Genomic DNA, 17,132 nt, shown 5'->3' on the forward strand with positions numbered 1-17,132 from the left:
TCCATTCTGCATTTCTGCTTTTCTCCTGCTTGTTCTTACACAATATTTGGCCCCTTGTCTCAGATACACTGTGTGAAAGCAGGTTTATATTTAGAAAGTGGAGCAGCTCATGTGAGCTTTCCAGCACATCCTCTCAGTTGTTATGGCAACCAACACAACTCCTAGTTAGTATGATTCTTGGGCTGGCACTGGTCTGCCCACTGTGTCCCTTGGCACGCTGGCTGCAGCATGGTACCACAGGGTCAGAGATGCCAGAGCCACAGACAGACATGGTGCTGCACCCAAGTTTCAAGTGCTGCAAGACCCTGTAAAACCCCTTGCCCGATTTCCACTCCCCATCCCTCCACCAGCCTCTGGAAGAGAAATTGTAGCCCCTACTCCCACGCTAGACATTAGGTCATCCCCAAGCCTGTTCCCCTCAGCCTCCAGGCCAACCTCATAGATGCTCCAGTCCCTCGCCCCAGGTCACAGAGCAACCGAGGCCCCAGTCCCTCGACCCAAGCCAGGCTCACAGAGCAACAAAGGCTCCAGTCCCTCGCTCCAGGCCAGGCTCCAGTGCGATGGAGGCCCCGGTCCCTTGTCCCAGGCCAGGCTCAAAGGGTGATGGAGGCCCTAGTCCCTCGCCCCAGGCCAGGCCCACAGTGCAAGGGAGGTCACAGTCCCTTGCGCCAGGCCAGGCTCACAGAGCAACAAAGGCTCTGGTCCCTCACCCCAGGCCAGGCCCACAGTGCAATGGAGGTAGGGTTGCCAGCTCTCTAATCACACAAAACTGAACATCCTAGCTCCACCGCTTCCCTGAGGCCCAGCCCCCAACTCACTACATTCCCCTTCCCTCGGTGGCTCGCTCTCCCCCACTCTCACTCACTTTCACTGGGCTGGGAAAGGAGGCTCGGCTGTGGGTGAGGGCTCTAAATGGGGGTGTGGGCTCTGGAGTGAGACCAGAAATGAGGGGTTCGGGGTGCGAGAGGGAGCTCCGGGCTGGGGCAAGGAGTTGGGGTGCGGGGGTGAGGGCTCTGGGTGGGGTTGGGGGTATAGGAAGGGGCTCCAAGCTGGGGGGTGGGGCCAATGAATTTGGAGTGCAGGAGGGGACTGTGGGTTGAGGCAGGGGGTTGGGGTAGAGCAAGAGGTGAGGGCTGTGCGTGGGGGTGCAGGGCTCTGGGTTTGCGGGGGCTCAGGGCTGGGGTGCACGAGGGGGTATGGGCTCTGGGCTGAGGAGAGCACTCCTGCTGACAAAGCCTCATTCACACTGCCACTTGCGTTGACAAAACTTTTGTCTTTCGCAGGGGAGCTTTTTAAGTACCCATGAAAGACAAAAGTTTTGTCGACAACTTTGCAGTGTAGACATGCCCCTCATTTAACAACAGGCTACATAAAAAGCACTAGCAAAGTCAGTGCAAACTAAAATTTCATACAATGACATGTTTATACTGGTGTGTATATGGTACCCTGAAAAGCAAGTACAATATTTAAATTCCAAATGATTTATTTGATAATTATATGGTAAAAAGGAGAAAGTCAGCAATTTTTCAGTAACTGTGACACTTTTGTATTTTTATGTCTGATTTTGTAAGCAAGTAGTTCTGAAGCAAGGTGAAAATTGGGGGTACATAAGACAAATCAGACTCCTGAAAGAGGTACAGTAGTCTGGAAAGGTTGAGTGTCACTGCTGGAATCACTCTTCAGTGAGACAAACAACAAGCAGGCTCATTTGCCCCCTTTTGCTTTCCCTTCCTGTATTCAGGGACTCAAACATCCTTTATGCTCATATCCGACCCCAAGCCTCTTGGAAGGGTTCCAGGCCAAACCTGTTTCCTGTGATGACAATCTGCATGGGGGCTGCTGCCTGGGGAGGGATGAGCTGGTGTTTGCACTGGAAAGCACTGCAGGGGGACAGTCAGTGTGTAGAACTGGGGGGGATGTTTGACAGGTTTAGTTGGGAAATGATGGGGAGCTGAGATACAAGCCCATGTGCCACATGCACCCTACTCAGCAGGTGTTCGGTTGACACAGGCCAACCAGTGTGATGTTCGCTCCCCAAGTTAGCTGCACCCTGTGCAGTCTACAGCTAGGCAAAAAACTGTCAGTGAAAAGGCCAGCTTCTGGCAAACAGTTTCAGCTTGACTGGTTTGACATGAATTGCTCTGACTTATTGTTCTGAATGGGCATCCTGTTCCCAACTTTAGCTGATTGGGAAAAAAGTGAATTCCCTGAAAACAACCCAAAATGAAATGAAAAAGCAGAAAAAAATTGTTTGTGGACAAACAAAATTATTTGGTTTTCATTTCAGCAAGAAAACTGGACTCAGCATCAGGTCAAAACAAACACAATTTCTTGACAAATTTTTTGGTTTGGCCTCCGAACCAAAAACTCAGTGATTTGCTCAGCTCTAGTGCACACAGTCTCACACTTATGAGCCTCTGTGGGCTAGGGGGTGGGGGACAGAGCTAGGGAAGAATCCAGATGAACTGAGCTAATGGGACAGAAAACTACAGTTTGGCCCCCCAAAGTGCACCAACCTGGGCCCCCCAGCTCTCACACAGCGGCACTGTTCACACCAGCCTGCCTCCCCCACCCCGCAGCGCTCACACAGCGGCACTGTTCACACCAGCCTGCCCCCCTACCCCGCAGCGCTCACACAGCGGCACTGTTCACACCAGCTTGGGCCCCCAGTGCTCACACAGCAGCACTGTTCACACCAGCCTGCCCCCTCCCTTCCACAGCACTCACACAGCGGGTGCCGTTCGCAAACCCCTCCTCGAACATGCACAGTGGGTGCTGTTCACAGCCCCCCACTCCTGAACATGCACAGCGGGTGACATTCGCACCAGCCTGGGCCCCCAGCACTCATACAGCAGGCACCGTTCAAATCAGCCTGGCCCCCCCCACAATGCATGCACAGCGGGCACAGTTCACACGAGCCTGGCCCCCCCATAATGCATGCACAGCGGGCACAGTTCACACGAGCCTGGCCCCCCCCATAATGCATGCACAGCGGGCACAGATCACGCCAGCCTGGCCCCACCAACGCATGTACAGCAGTCACCATTCACACCAGCCTGCCCCCCCCGAATATGCACAGCAGGCACCATTCACACCAGCCTCCTCCCCCCAACCACAAACCATACACAGCAGGCATCATTCACACCAGCCTGGACTCCCCCGAGCATGCACAGCAGGCACCGTTCAGAAGTTTTTTGTGTTTGGAAAGTTTTCACCAGTTGCAGAGACATTTTCATTGTGACCACTGCACTGTGTGCACATGCTCAGCTCCAGTGCTTCTCCCTGGCAGCCTTCAACCCGCTGCACACAGAAAGGACAGGGATCAGCTGGAAGCAGCACTTGGGCCCCAGGCACAGAGGGGAGGCTGGGGCAGCTCCCAGTGCCTCTGCAGCTCTGTCTGGTTTGTGGCACAGCCTGAGGGGGTGGCAGCTCTCTCTGCTGAATGGAGGTTGGATGAGACTGCTTGAACAGAATTAAATCACCACGAGCAGGGCCCAGGCTAGAGTCCCATCAATTGGAGGGTAGGTAATCTGAAGCCCCTGGATGTTGCTATTTAAAAAAACAACCTTCCAGGAGCCCCAGGGCTAGTCAGACCCCTTGAAAATGTTGCATTTTAAGTGTAAAAAACCAACATTTGGCTACTGGGTCAGCATTTTGCTGTGATTTATAATTTATATAGTCTCCTGTTCCACTGCTTAACACTGGAACTTTGTACATATTTTGGCCTTTCTGAGAGTAAAATCTGGGCCTCCCTCAGAACATTGTTCAGGAGGCAAATGTCTCCTTTGCCATCCTGTTAGCAGTGGGCCTGCCTGTGAGGAAGGAGCTGGCTTTTAATGGACGCCCTCCTACACAGTGCAGTCCCGTTCCATCCTGGAACTCTGCCAGCCCTCCCATGGCACAGCCACCCTCCCCTAGTGCCTGAGAGGTTTCCTATGTCCTTCAGTTGTCTGTAAATCTCTCCCCTCCACAAAGAGTCCCCTGCCCCCACACAACTAGAAGACAGGCTCTCTTCCCATTCATCCGGTCTTCCATGCAACATGGATTTCTCCCTGTCTCAGTGGGTGTTTATATAGCACCCAGTTTGTACAATGTATCAGTGGAGGCCCTGAGTGCACCCTGTGCACAGCACTGTACTGTTATTTTCCTCAGCTCTTGGAAAATGAGGGGGATTTGGAAAAGCTGTTCTGTGCTCCATCACCCCACCCCAGAGCAGCAGGGTCTGAGCACCAGGGCCAGATGATCCCAGCACAAGCTGATAGTAGGGCAACTCCTTGATTCACTGCCCAGCTCCCCTGTGCCACCACTTGGCTTATCACATGGCCAAGTGACTAGAGCTTTGTCCATAGAGACAGGAGAGGGCCAGAGCTGAACATCACCAGTCCCACACTTTCCTCACCACCTTGGTGTCTGGCACACCTAAGCTGCCTGCTTTTAAATATCACTGTGAAGAAACCTGTGAGAGTGTGTGCGGCCGAGGGGAACATCCCCAGGACAGTGAGCAGTGAGGGGCAAGGGAGGCCATGCCCCATGGCCACATCTGACTGAGTGTGAAGCTGCTGCTAACTGTCTCACAGATGGAGCAGCCCCAGCACTGGCAGGCCATCGGGACAGGCTCTGCCTCAGACTGGCACCTGCAAATGGGCTAACGGCCTGGAGCAGCCCGCAAGGGGGCCTGTGCCGGAATCCACTGCTGCCCATGGGGAACTCAGGGCCTTGCCTAGGAGGGGCCAAGGTCCCCAGGTCCTGGAAGAAGGTCCTGGTAGAGGTGTGAGGGGCAGGGCCCACCACCCCAGCTCTGAGCTGGACGCCATTCAGGTATGTTCACTCTGGGTGGGCTCAGGGCCCACACTGCAAACTGGCCCAAGATGTCGCTCTGCAAAGCCATCCACTAGACTGCAGGGGGATGGTCCCAGCTCCCGTCTCTGACATCACCACCTGGTACAAGCCGGAGCACTTGGGCCAGTCTCTAAGGGGCTTTGTTGTGCTCTCCTGCAGCGGAGAATAGGCCTGTTGTTGAGCAGTCCTGGTGCTGCATGAGTCACTCTCGCATGCATGCAGGCACAGGGCCTAGCTCAAGCCAGCTGCAGAGCTGTACTGAATGTGGGGCGCAGAGATCTGCTGCCAGGCAGCCAATGTCACAAACTTCCAGTCCCAGCAGCAGAGCAACGGCATGGCCAGAAGGGAGACACTTGGGCTGCACAGTGGGTGGCTAGATGATCACTGTGGCTGGGGCAGGCTGCTGGCTCCTGGCTGCTCTACGTGGGGGAGCTGACAAAACTAGGGCTGTCAGTAAGATGAGGAAAATGAGTTCCAGAGCCAGAATCGGGTCTGGCTCTATCACCACAAGCAGCAAGAGACTCTCCATGGGTGCACATCAGTACCCTCTTTGGTACAGTCCTGCTGTTGCCCCGGAGCATGCTGAGACAGGACCAGTCCTTGCAGATGCCATGGCCTTAGCCCTCAGAGATCCAGGCCTCTAGCCAAAGGGGACTGGCCCTCAATCGCATATTGCAATCACCCCAGCCCCATCACTTTAGCACCTGGCCAAAGCAGGATCAGCCCTTGTAGTCATGCTCCTGTCAACCCATGTTGACCCAGCCCTGCCCCTGCTCTTCCCCAGCATTCTCCATTATCCCCACCCTGTCACGTCTGCCCCTCCTGTCTCCTGTCATCCAAGAGGCTTCCTTCTCCAGGCCCCCCCAGTGACCTGTGCTGCCCCCTAGTTTTGTCTGGGTTCTCCTACCAGTCCCGTCATCGCAGTACAGGAGCACTTTCCAGGAGTGCCCTGGCCAGGGAGACTTATCTCCCTGGGGGAGGAGAGGAGGTTGTATGAATGATACGTGCTCTGCTCTGCCCTGTTTCCCCACGCCCTATACAGGATTGCTCCCCACAGGACTCAAGCTCTGCCCCCTCCTTGCCCCAGATGTATCCACTCCACACACACACACACACACACACACACTGGAGGCTCGCTCCTTACCCCCCACCCCCACAGGGTACTCTGTTTTGTACCCCTACCATCCTTCAGGGCCCTCCAAGCACCTTGTGCAGGCCCCACTGCCCTGCTTCCTTTATCTCCAGTCTTCCGCACTACTGGCTCTGCGGGCTCAGCCCTGCTCACTGCAGCCCCCTACAGGAGAGAAGCTGGGCTCTATGCAGCGCTTGCTCTCTGCTGGCCAAAACTGAAGGGCAGGGAGCAGGACTCCATCCTGAAAGGCAGGGGCCGGAAGGGGTGGGGGCTGTTGAAGAGATGCCAGCCTTGGCCTGACACTTTGAGGAATGTTTATGAAAAAAGTTAAGGAGGTTGGTTGGAACTCACTCTTCTCCTCATCTTTCCCAGCGGGACCAAGACCCTCTCCCCTCCTTGTCTATGGCTGGGGGGCCTGGACCTCCTAGGCCCCCACTTCATTGGGGGTGGGGGTCAGGAGAGCAAGCAGGGAGAGACTTGTGTTGGCCCTAGGAAAGCTGACCTCCTATCCACCTAGGGCCCTTCATTACTGTGACCCAAGGATCTCTTGCTGCCAACTGGCAGAGGGCATAAGGGATGCATGAAGGTTACTAGAATATCTAGGTATGATATTTACATGCTAGTTCACCCATGAGTGTCATGTGAGGTCTCTACAGAAAAAACAGTTACCTACCTTTCGTAACTGTTGTTCTTCAAGATGTGGTGCTCATGTCCTTTCCATTCTAAGTGTGTGCGCGTCCACGTGCACAGCTGTCGGAGATTTTTGCCTTAGCTCATGCGTCGGTATATTAGGCCCCACCAGCCCTAGGCCCTCTCAGGGTCAGGAGGGCAGGTAATGGAATGGAGTGAGCAACACATCTTGAAGAATAACAGTTACTAAAGGTAGGTAACTGTTATTTCTTGTTTGAGTGCTTGCTCATCTCCATTCCAATCTAGGTGACTCAAGCAGAATCCCTGGAGGCGGGCTTGGAGTTCACAGACATGCGGCTTGAAGCCAGCGTGGTCTCGGGCTTGCTGAGTAAGTGCACAGTGAGCTGTGAACGTATGCACGGACGACCCGGTAGTGGCCCTGCAGATATCTTGTATTGGCACTTGGGCCAGAAAGGCCGCTGATGAGGCTTGCGCCCTAGTCGAGTGGTTGATGACAACTGTCAGCGGAAACACTTTCCTCTGTTCATAGCAAAACCGGATGTAAGTGGTGACATTGGTGCTGATTCCATGGGTGCGCCATGGCTGGAGCACCCAAGGAAAAAAATTAGTGGGTGCTCAGCACCCACCAGTAGCCAAGCTCTCCTGGTCTCCCACCCGTCCGCCAGCGCCTCTCCCCCAGCTGGCGGCACTGCTGATCACTCCTCCTCCTCCCTCCCAGCACTTCCTGCCTGCCACAAACAGCTGTTTCACTGCATGAAGGTCGGCTCAGGGAGGGAGGGGGAGGAACAGGGACGCGGCACGCTCGGGGAAAGAGGCAGAAAGAGTCAGGGCAGGGGCAGAGCAGGGGGAGGAAGAAGCTGGGTGGGAGCGTGTGGAGAAGGGGTGGAGTGGGGGCGAGGCGGGGGAGGATCAGGGCAGAGCAGCAGCAGGGTTTTGGGGAAATGGGTGGAGTAGGGGTGGGGCCTCGGGGGTGGGGGGAGCACCCCCCGGATAGAGAAGTCAGCGCCTATGAGCGGTGATCCATGATGAAGTCCTCTGGGTGGACACCAGACAACTTTTCATCCTGACTGCCACTGTGACAAAATCTGTGTCAACTTGCGGAATGACTTGGTCCTTTGGACGTAAAAGACTAGCAGTCTCCTGATGTCCAGAGGGTGCAATCTCTACACTCCTCCTCAGATTTATGAGGCTTTGGCAAGAAGACAGACAAGAACATGTCCTGGCTCGTGTGAAACAACCTTTGGCAGGAAAGTCATAGGCCCCCTTTTGCTTTCACAATCAGGAAGTAGCAGGAGTAGAACCCTCTCCCCCTCCTTTCCCAAGAGACCTCCTCCACTGCACCCAGTTGTAAGAGGCTGTCAACCTCCTGAATGAGGAGTTGCTCATGAGAAGAGTCCCTGAAGAGGGACAGGGAAGGAGGGTAGGAGAGGGGTGCAGCTGAGAATTGCAAGGTGAAGCATAGAGATACAATTTCTAGCACCCAACTGTCCGAATTGATCAGCAACAAGCCAAATGGTAGGGACGAAGATGGTTAAGGAAAGAATGAGGTGGGATCCAGGATTTCAACTGCAGTATTGCTCTGGAGCACACCATCAAAACGAGTGCTTCTGGCCCCCATGATGCTTTGCTGGGCCAGGTTGCGCAGATGAACCAGAGGAGGAAGGGCAGCGATGACTAAAACTCATGTCCCTATCCCTTCTCCTTGCAGACCCTTGACGAGGCTGCCAGGCTCCTGGCAGTGGGGGCGGACAGCACTGCTTCCTCACCAACTGAGGCCCAGCGAGTAGAGGGTAGCCTGAGTGTCCTTCAGTCCATCAAACTGGAGGTCCTGGATTGAAGACTGCATCTCCTGGGACACAGCCATGGTTTGAAGCCAGGAACTGCGCATCATGACCACCACTGAAGTGACCACCCTAGCCGCCAAATCAGCTGCATTCCACGCCATTTTGAGGGAGCATCTTGCCACTCTAGTACTTTCCTCAATAAGGGCCCCGAACTCCTGGGCCAAGTCCTGGGGCAGGGAATCCTTGAACTTAACAGTGGAAGCCCCATAAATTGAAGTTATACCTCCCCAGAAGAGCTTGGTGGTTTGTGACCCTAAACTGAAGGCTGGCCGTGGAATGCATTTTCCTTCCAAAAAGGTCCAGCCTCTTGGCCTCTTTACTTCCACAAGTCTGAGTCCCCAACAGCTCCCTGGAGTTGGTGGGGGATCCCTCAGGGGGCTATGAGGCCCTATAGGAGAGCCACCCCTTTGCGGCTCCGTAGTGGGCAGGCAGCCCAAACAGCGTCCTTTGCCTGATGCCCATGGTCTTTCTTGCTCAGTGCTGGATCACTCTTCTTCAATTTCTTCTTGGATACCAGCGAAGGGGAGCAATACTGGGTAGAGCCTGGTGCCAGGAGTGCACCGTGCACCGAGACTGAAGTACTGGGAGTCAGGTCCGGCTGGTATGACTCCGAAGCCGGGCAGAGAGCAGCCTCCATGAGGAGGGCCCTTAAGTGAAAGTTGAGCTCTTTTTGTGTTCTGGGATGAAAATTCTTACAGATGCAACACTTCTCTTTTACATGTGATTCCTCCAGGCACTTGAGGCAGCTGCCATGGGGGTCCCTGACAGGCACAAGCCTGTTACAGTCGAAGCAGGGCTAAAAACTCAGAGATTGGGGCATGTCCCCGCCGGGACCCTAACTTACTAACTACAGTGCTTAACAACTGACTAACTACTGAAAACAAACTATTTACAACACTAGAATCACAAATCAAAGGAGAAAACCACTGATCCCTTGCTAGGGAAAGGAAAGAGGTGCTCCGACCAACCACCACAAGCAGTAAGAAGAAACTGAGAGGGTTTATGGCTGACTGTGCCTAATATACCGACACATGAGCATGGCACTCCGGAAGGTGCAACTGCCAACCCTATGTATGCCGCTAAGGCAAAAATCTCTGACAACTGTGCACGTGGGTGCGCAAGCACCTAGAATGGAATTGACATGAGCAAGCACTTGAAGAAGAAAGCTGGTGTCACACTGGTCATCAATATCACTGAGAAATGTATGTACAGATACATACATGTAAAGAGCTATGTATATAGACTGAAAACATGTTCTTAGGGTATGCAGCACGGGTTAGCCACCAGGAAAGGTGAAAGGTTTCTCTCCAGGCCCAAGATGTTTATCCATTTATCTGTTTACGTGTACAGTGAGTATGGTCTGGTTCTCAATAGGCAACTATTAACATTCTAAGTCAAATGGTAATGAAGAGCTTGCAGGGACTTCAGAAAGACAGTAACAGGGGTAAGAGATGAGGGAGGGAGAAACTATCTTGAGGCGCACATCAAAGGTTTGATCTGGTATATTTGGGGGGCAGAAACTCTGGCATCCGTCACTTAAGAAGTAAAGGAACAGCGAGTTTGCTTGATGAAAGATTCTCAAACTGGCTTCACTGAAAAAGCTGGAGAAAGATTTGAGTGAGAAACTTTTCTAGACAGAGGATAACTTATTAGTTAAGTTTAGTCTCTAGAAAGCATGTTATGATTTTGTTTGAGATGTCACCATTTGTTTCCAATAGTCTCACAAACATTTGAATCTGTTCTCTGATAATACAGTTAATGCCTGTGTTCAACACAGATCTTTTTAAATGTTGTTTGTAAAGCAAAGAGCTGGTTCTCAGCTGAATCTTACAAACTGCTGTGTCCTACTTCTTTGGGAATAGTAGATCTCAGAGTTCTGAGTGGAACAGGGAATGTGCATTCCAAAGAGATGCTGGGAGGTTGGTGCGCACCAGTCATTAACCTCTACAGGAAGGCCTGGGCTTGTGTTGCTAGAGGTTGGTGGTTCCGGGAGCTGATCCATCGTGGGCAGAGACAAGACTTCCTCATATTAAAAACAGGTGGTAGTGAGGTGCCTTAACGCTGGGTCCTCCTGGGAAGTGTCACAATTACCCTGACCAGCCCTGGGCCTGGATATCCTTACTGGAATGATCCCCCTCCAGCACTCCCTCCTGCTTCTCCTCCCATGCAGACTGCAGAGCAAAGGTCTGCTAGGAGTCAAGCCACGGTGATTCTCAGTGGGGTTTGGGGTGCTGGACTCCTCACTCAACCCACAGCCTCTGTGTTTTGCTCTAACTGCCCCAGGTGGACCCTGCTGGTGCACTCTAATGCATTAATGTAGTCCAGCAAGACACACCTGGGGCAATTAGAGTACAACACACAGCCTGGGGCTTGAGTAGGGAATCCAGTAGTGCCTCAACTCATGCAAAGTCACCATGGCCTGCCTGTTCTCAGACCACCATTGCACAGTCTGTGCTGTGCCATACGTGCGGCGGAGAAGAAAACTCCCTGTGGCCGCAGCACTATTTGCTGTGTTCATTGGACACAACTGGTAGGTCTCTCTCACAAACACACACAGTGCTTGCAAAATTAGTAGATTTAAACCTGAAGTAGTCATTTCATAATTACATGTAAAAATATTTGTCCTTGTACACATTCAAACCTCCCCTTCTGGTGAATGAGTTATCTCCAAACACCCCTCCCCCATCCTCCTGCAAACTTCCTCCCATGTGCCTAATGTCACACACACACACATCAGGCACTCAGATACTACCTGGCAAAAGAAAGAGGTTGGCCTTGTAGTTAAGATGCTTGCCCCATAACACAGAAAACTTGAGTTCAATTCCTTCCCCCTTCCTGTGACCCCAGGTAAGTCATGCAGTCTCTCTGTCCCTTGGTAGCCTTTAAAGGGGGGGGGGGAGGGGGAGAGAATCGCTCTTCCTTGTCTCTTTAGCCTGTCAACGCTTCATGGCAGGATTTGCTAGGAAGGGTGTCCACACCCTACACACTGTGTAATAATCTTTGCACAAAGTATGCCCTGGGAGGTATCACCTGAAAACTCATAATTTGCTAGTCAGTATTGTCTTGCTTAAACACATGGGGCAACATTTTACGTGAAGTTACAAGATTCCACTGTATGGTGTTATAAACACATGTTCCAAACTGAGGCAGGCAAACACGTCTGTCTGAGATAAAGGAATGGGTGCACTGCTCAATCTGCCTTTAACTAGTAAACAAAGTCACCAAGCAGGAACGGAAATAATAAAGCTCCAACGGGTGAGGAAAAACAAGAGAGAACATCCTTTCCTAGACTCTGTCTCCTGCGTCTCAGCTGGAACTGTTTTCCAAGATGAGAAAATTGCCACTGCAAAAAGGAGGGACAAATACCCTAAGGCACCCCTCTTCTCTGTGCCTATTCATTCACTGGATGAGAAGGAACAAAGGAAGGAGCCATTAAACAGAAGGAGGATCCCAGTATATGTTTTATCTTTATTTTACTTGTCACCATTTCTGACTTTTATCCCTCATTACTTGTATTAACATAAATTCTCTCTCTTTGTAGTTTAACTTGGTTTATCTAACCCAATGTGTTTAAATTGAAACAGGTGTGATTATATTGTGTTATTCTGACAAATAAATATGCAGATTTTTGCAGATTTTGAAAATATTGTGAGCAGAATTTTTAATTTTTTGGCGCAGAATTTCCCCAGGAGTGAACAATGTATTCCTTCTGTGGCTCTTACATTCTGTGTTGCTGGATGATATAGAAGACACCACTCAAGTACAGTAAGAGAGGTAGCCCCCAAGGGGTGGTGAGGTATACCTCTCTGGAAATGGCACATATCATTATAAACCTCTGTAAAGTCTCCAACTTCAGCTGGTCTTAACAAAACGAAACAGCACGAATGTAGCCAAGTGTTCTTGCACAGGGCTTGTGGCCTTCCTGAAAGTTCAATCTGGTCAAGATTCTCTCTTTGCTGTCCACATTAATGTAATGCCTCTTTTCAGAAGGGATCACGAGGGCAGACTGAAGCTCTAAACACAAATGCTCAGCTGAGCGTGGGTCTTATTATGTTCAGCCCTGGACACCTGCCAGAAAAGTATTGTCACGACCCCAGGTTCCAGAGACCATTTCGAACTCAGCTATTTCCCAAAGCATCAGGGTTAGGTGCCGTAATTTGGGGAGCTTTTACAAGCAACTTGTGGGTCAGGAGATATTTGTGCTCCAACTCATGTGTGTCATTCTGATTACCATCCAGCAGTTTTCCACTTGAGTTCTGACATGATTTAAGTGGCTGCCATTTGCTCTCATGGCTTATGCACATTGTTTCCAAATTCTGTACACAGGCCAAAAATCATCTTTTTGGCTGATATACTATAACATTCCGTTCAGAAACACAAAAGAGAGGATAAAGAAAGTGGGTGGAATCAGAGTAAAAACAAAGTGCTACCCCAGAGAAAACAGATAACTGTGCAGAACACTGATGGCAAGTTAACATTGTTCTGAGAAGAATGGCACAACTCAGCACAGCCATATATAAATGGTGCAATGGGTACTATATGCTAAGCATTTTGCAGAGGATCTGGCTTTTATCTCATTGCCAGCGGCTTGGGAAAATTCGCTGCCCATTCCAATATGACATTCTAAGTATTGCCCTATTTGTAGACATATTATGCTTTGCAGCTTCCCAAACATGATGCCCACAGCTTTCAGAAACTTCTGCATGCCAACAGCCAATTACTATAAATCCTTACTCACCCACCTACCAGGCCCCACAGTATTTTAGGGCTGTCTTTCTTTATTTTAAAATGCTTTATGTGATATTTTGAAGGGATAACAACATAAGAACGGCCATACTGGGTCAGACCAAAGATCCATCCAGCCCGGTATCCTGTCTACCAACAGTGGCCAATGCCAGGTGCCCCAGAGGGAGTGAACCTAGCAGGCAACGATCAAGTGATCTCTCTCCTGCCATCCAACTCCACCCTCTGACAAACAGAGGCTAGGGACACCATTCCTTACCCATTCTGGCTAATAGCCATTAATGAACTTAACCTCTACGAATGTTATCTAGTTCTCTTTTAAACCCTGTTATAGTCCTAGCCTTCACAACCTCCTCAGGTCAGGAGCTCCACAGGTTGACTGTGCGCTGTGTCAAAAAGAACTTCCTTTTATTTGTTTTAAACCTGTTGCCCATTAAACTTGAAATCAACCTGAAATCTAAACAATTTAAAAAAATAGTGAAAGTAACTTCCGGTTTGACACCTGCCAGAGTACTATAATTCTATTTTCTTACACTTTAAAATGAGATTTTCTTTCCCCTATTTCTGTGTGAAAGACACACATACACAAAGAGGGAAAATGACTATGCAGGGAAACAATAAAACTAACTGGAAACAAAGTGCTGTCAAATGCACAAAGCAAACAGGAAAAAGAGAGGGACATTTTCCCCCCAATTTTTTTCAGTCAGAAGAATCAGTTGCGGCTTGAACCACGCATAGGTAAAGCATTTTCAGACAAACGTGATACTTAAATTTTCATTTTTATTGCTGTAAAATGATACAATGCACAGATCTGCACGCTATCAGTGTCCCTTTATCTGGCACCAGAGAGGCAGCTTTGGCTTTTATAAATTAAAATAAATGGATACATTCCCCTGTACAAAGAGCCCCTGAGACTCTCATATGTCTTATACACTCTGCAGATGCAGAGTGACCTAGTGGTCCAGGAGGCCCAGACACAGCTGCTTGCGTGGGCGGGGGGGAGGGAAATCATCTTTGTCCTGAAGAGCCCACTGACCTAGTGGGTCTTTCTGTCCTCAGATCCAGTGGGTCTTCCTGGGTCCGTGGAATATGCATCAGTGTCCACACCCAAATATTTCACTTTCACTTCCCTCGGGGGTGGGGTCCCTGGAGAGAGCATCTGCTGCTAACCAGCACTCACTCTGTGGCCCCATATACATGAATGGGAGCTAACAGAGCACATGTGCAGCTGTGAGTTTTTTACCCTCTTTATGGAGTGCTGCTCCTGTTATCATAGAGAAGCTGAGTTCTCCTGTCCCTTGGAAGAACAGCAGTGTTTGAAGAGTGGTACTAGGAAGAAATGGACACTGGAGTTAAGGCTGTAACTAGAGTTAACCATGACACCCAGTTTCAAACGGGGACATTAGAATGCCATGCCTCTCACTAAACACCAAGTGTTTGTAGTTCAGGAAACTGCTGTACAGGTAGTTCCACAAACAGTATCCAAGGCCGCAGTTACAGCACCTGAACCCAGCCCGGCCCACAGCAGCCCAGAATAGAAATTGCAGAGAAAATCCTGCACAGCCTCAGGTTGGAGCATGCTCAGTGCAGAATCTAAAATCTAAGAAGTTTCTATTGATCACGTACAGACTATGATTTTCAAAGCTTTATAACTAGGCCAAACATGGGCTTTTTTCCCCCCACAGAGCCAGCAAAAAGCACATCCTGACACAATAGCCACCCACCTGCCAAATCCCTTCTCCAAAGCCTGGGGACACTAAAGCTTTCCAAGGGAAGAGGTCAGCAGAATTTAACATGGGCAAGACAACATTTTATCCTTGTTTTTGGAAGCAGCTCAAACATTTTGGCTGAAGTTTTCTAATAAATTCAGCCTCGGGGCAGGTACCCAGCATGGGATATTTCAGTTCAAATAGTTACTTTGGCAAAGTTATAAGCAACTGAAAACAGGATCTTACAATGGGATGTGGCAAGCAACCTTATTAGGCAGTGACCCAAGCCCTGCCTAGAACAACATGGCCAAGAGCTGAAGTGGGCTCTGCACCTTGCTCTGAGGTCTGTGAGCACCTCATTGTGTTTTGGGAGCGAGTTCCCGATTCACAAGCTGGTCACCAGGAAAGTTCCGTCTCCTGCATAACGAGCCTCATCCTTGCAACAGATGGTGCCATCATTCTGTAGCTGTTATGGCAGGACAGGAAGGCCCTGGCATAACACTCCACAAGGAGACAAGTCAGAGATCAGAATGCTGGAGCGTGAGGCTCTCAGCGTCCTGTGCTGCTCATCACACAGGCTCCTGGGGTCACAACCAGCTGTCCCGCTGGACATGTCTACACTGCAATGTAAGCCCAGGGCACGAACTCAGGCTCAAGCCTAAAACTCCCTTCTGTCTACACTCCCGTCATGCTAACTCTGGGCTTGGTCCCAGGACTCCACAGGGATGCAGATCAAAGCCTCAGTCAAACCTAGACCCAGGGTTCAAACCCTACTGCTTTGCAGTGAAGATGCAGCCCCCCTGGATTCTGAGGGAACGTCTACACTACAGTAAAACATTCATGGAAGGCATGTGTCAGCTGACTTGGGCTGCAGGGGAATAAAACTGCCGTAGATGTTTGGGCCCGAGATGGAGGCCAGGCTCTGGGAACCACCAGAGCCTGGGCTCCAACCTGAGTACCTACACTGCAATTTTACAGCCCCACAGCCTGAATCAGCTGACACAGGGCAGCCATGGGTGTTTTATTGCAGTGGAGACATTCCCTGGGAGGCCACCAAAAATATCCCACAATGCCACTGGCCAACTTTCTGTGTCCTCTGGACAATCAGGTTTGATGGACGATCACGTTTTCCCACGCTGCACCATGAACAAAGAGCTAGAGTTGCAAGTCTGAGATATGAGTGGTTGGACTCAGGCCCGCACAATGCAGTATAGACACTGGAGCCCCAGTTTGGGGCCCAGGGTTCAACAATTCCTAACCTGGGGTTACAGATGAGTGCAGATGCTCAAACCAATGGTTAACAAACCCAAGGTCTGCTAACTCGTGTTCTACTAATCCTGGGCTTACATTGCAGTGTGGACAGACCCTCTGTAGATACAGAGAATTACAGTAACCAAGCCTGGAGATCTCCAACATGTGGATCTCTGCGACCAAAGACTGAATCCACCAAAAGGGAACACCGTTTCCTTGCCACCTGTAGATGGGAAGAGTACAGTTTCAGCAGTTGCTATTCAGCATCCAGAAGGAGTGAGGAGTCCCGGAGCACAGAGAGCCTGCAGATTGGCTTCCTAATCTCAGGGCAGCTGCCCTCAGTGGATAGTGATGATGGTTTGGAAATGCTTTCCTCTCCCCACTAACATCTCAGTCTTACCAAGTCTCAGCTAGGTTAGCTGCTGGTCTTAGCCAAGCCCTTGGATGGGCAGGAGATGGTGCTGTTTGGGTGAGGCAAGATGTCATTTACACCTTGTTGGCTGTTACATCGTCACCTTCCCCCATCAGTTTAAACGGACATTGAATGAGGTGGGCCCTGCGGTGGAGGATCAGCTGCCATTCATGACTCCCGGGGAAAGGACTGACACCAGCACAATCCCACTGACCCCTGGCACCTCTAAGGAGAGACAAAGGACACCATGGTTAATGGTACCAGCACTGAAGTGCAGCCCAGCAGCAAGAGCATGGCCACAAGGAGATCAGGTATCAGTGCTGCCAACCTGATCTCAGATCCATTCCTGGCTGATGGAGGGGGGCAGGGTGCTGGCAGCAAGGGGAAGAGGTGAAGGCTCTTAGGGCTCTGTGTGGCAGTATTTCTCTCTGTCTTGTATCTGGCCAGCCCTGAGTGGGAGCATCACACCCAGAAAGGCATGAAAGGGCAGGAGAGTGAAAACAAGGGGCTGAGGCCATCCCAGCTAGAGAGCGGGGACAGTGCTGTCCTTC

The sequence above is a fragment of the Chelonoidis abingdonii genome, chromosome 13, assembly GCF_003597395.2.
Source record: "Chelonoidis abingdonii isolate Lonesome George chromosome 13, CheloAbing_2.0, whole genome shotgun sequence".
Lineage (NCBI taxonomy): Eukaryota > Metazoa > Chordata > Testudines > Testudinidae > Chelonoidis > Chelonoidis abingdonii.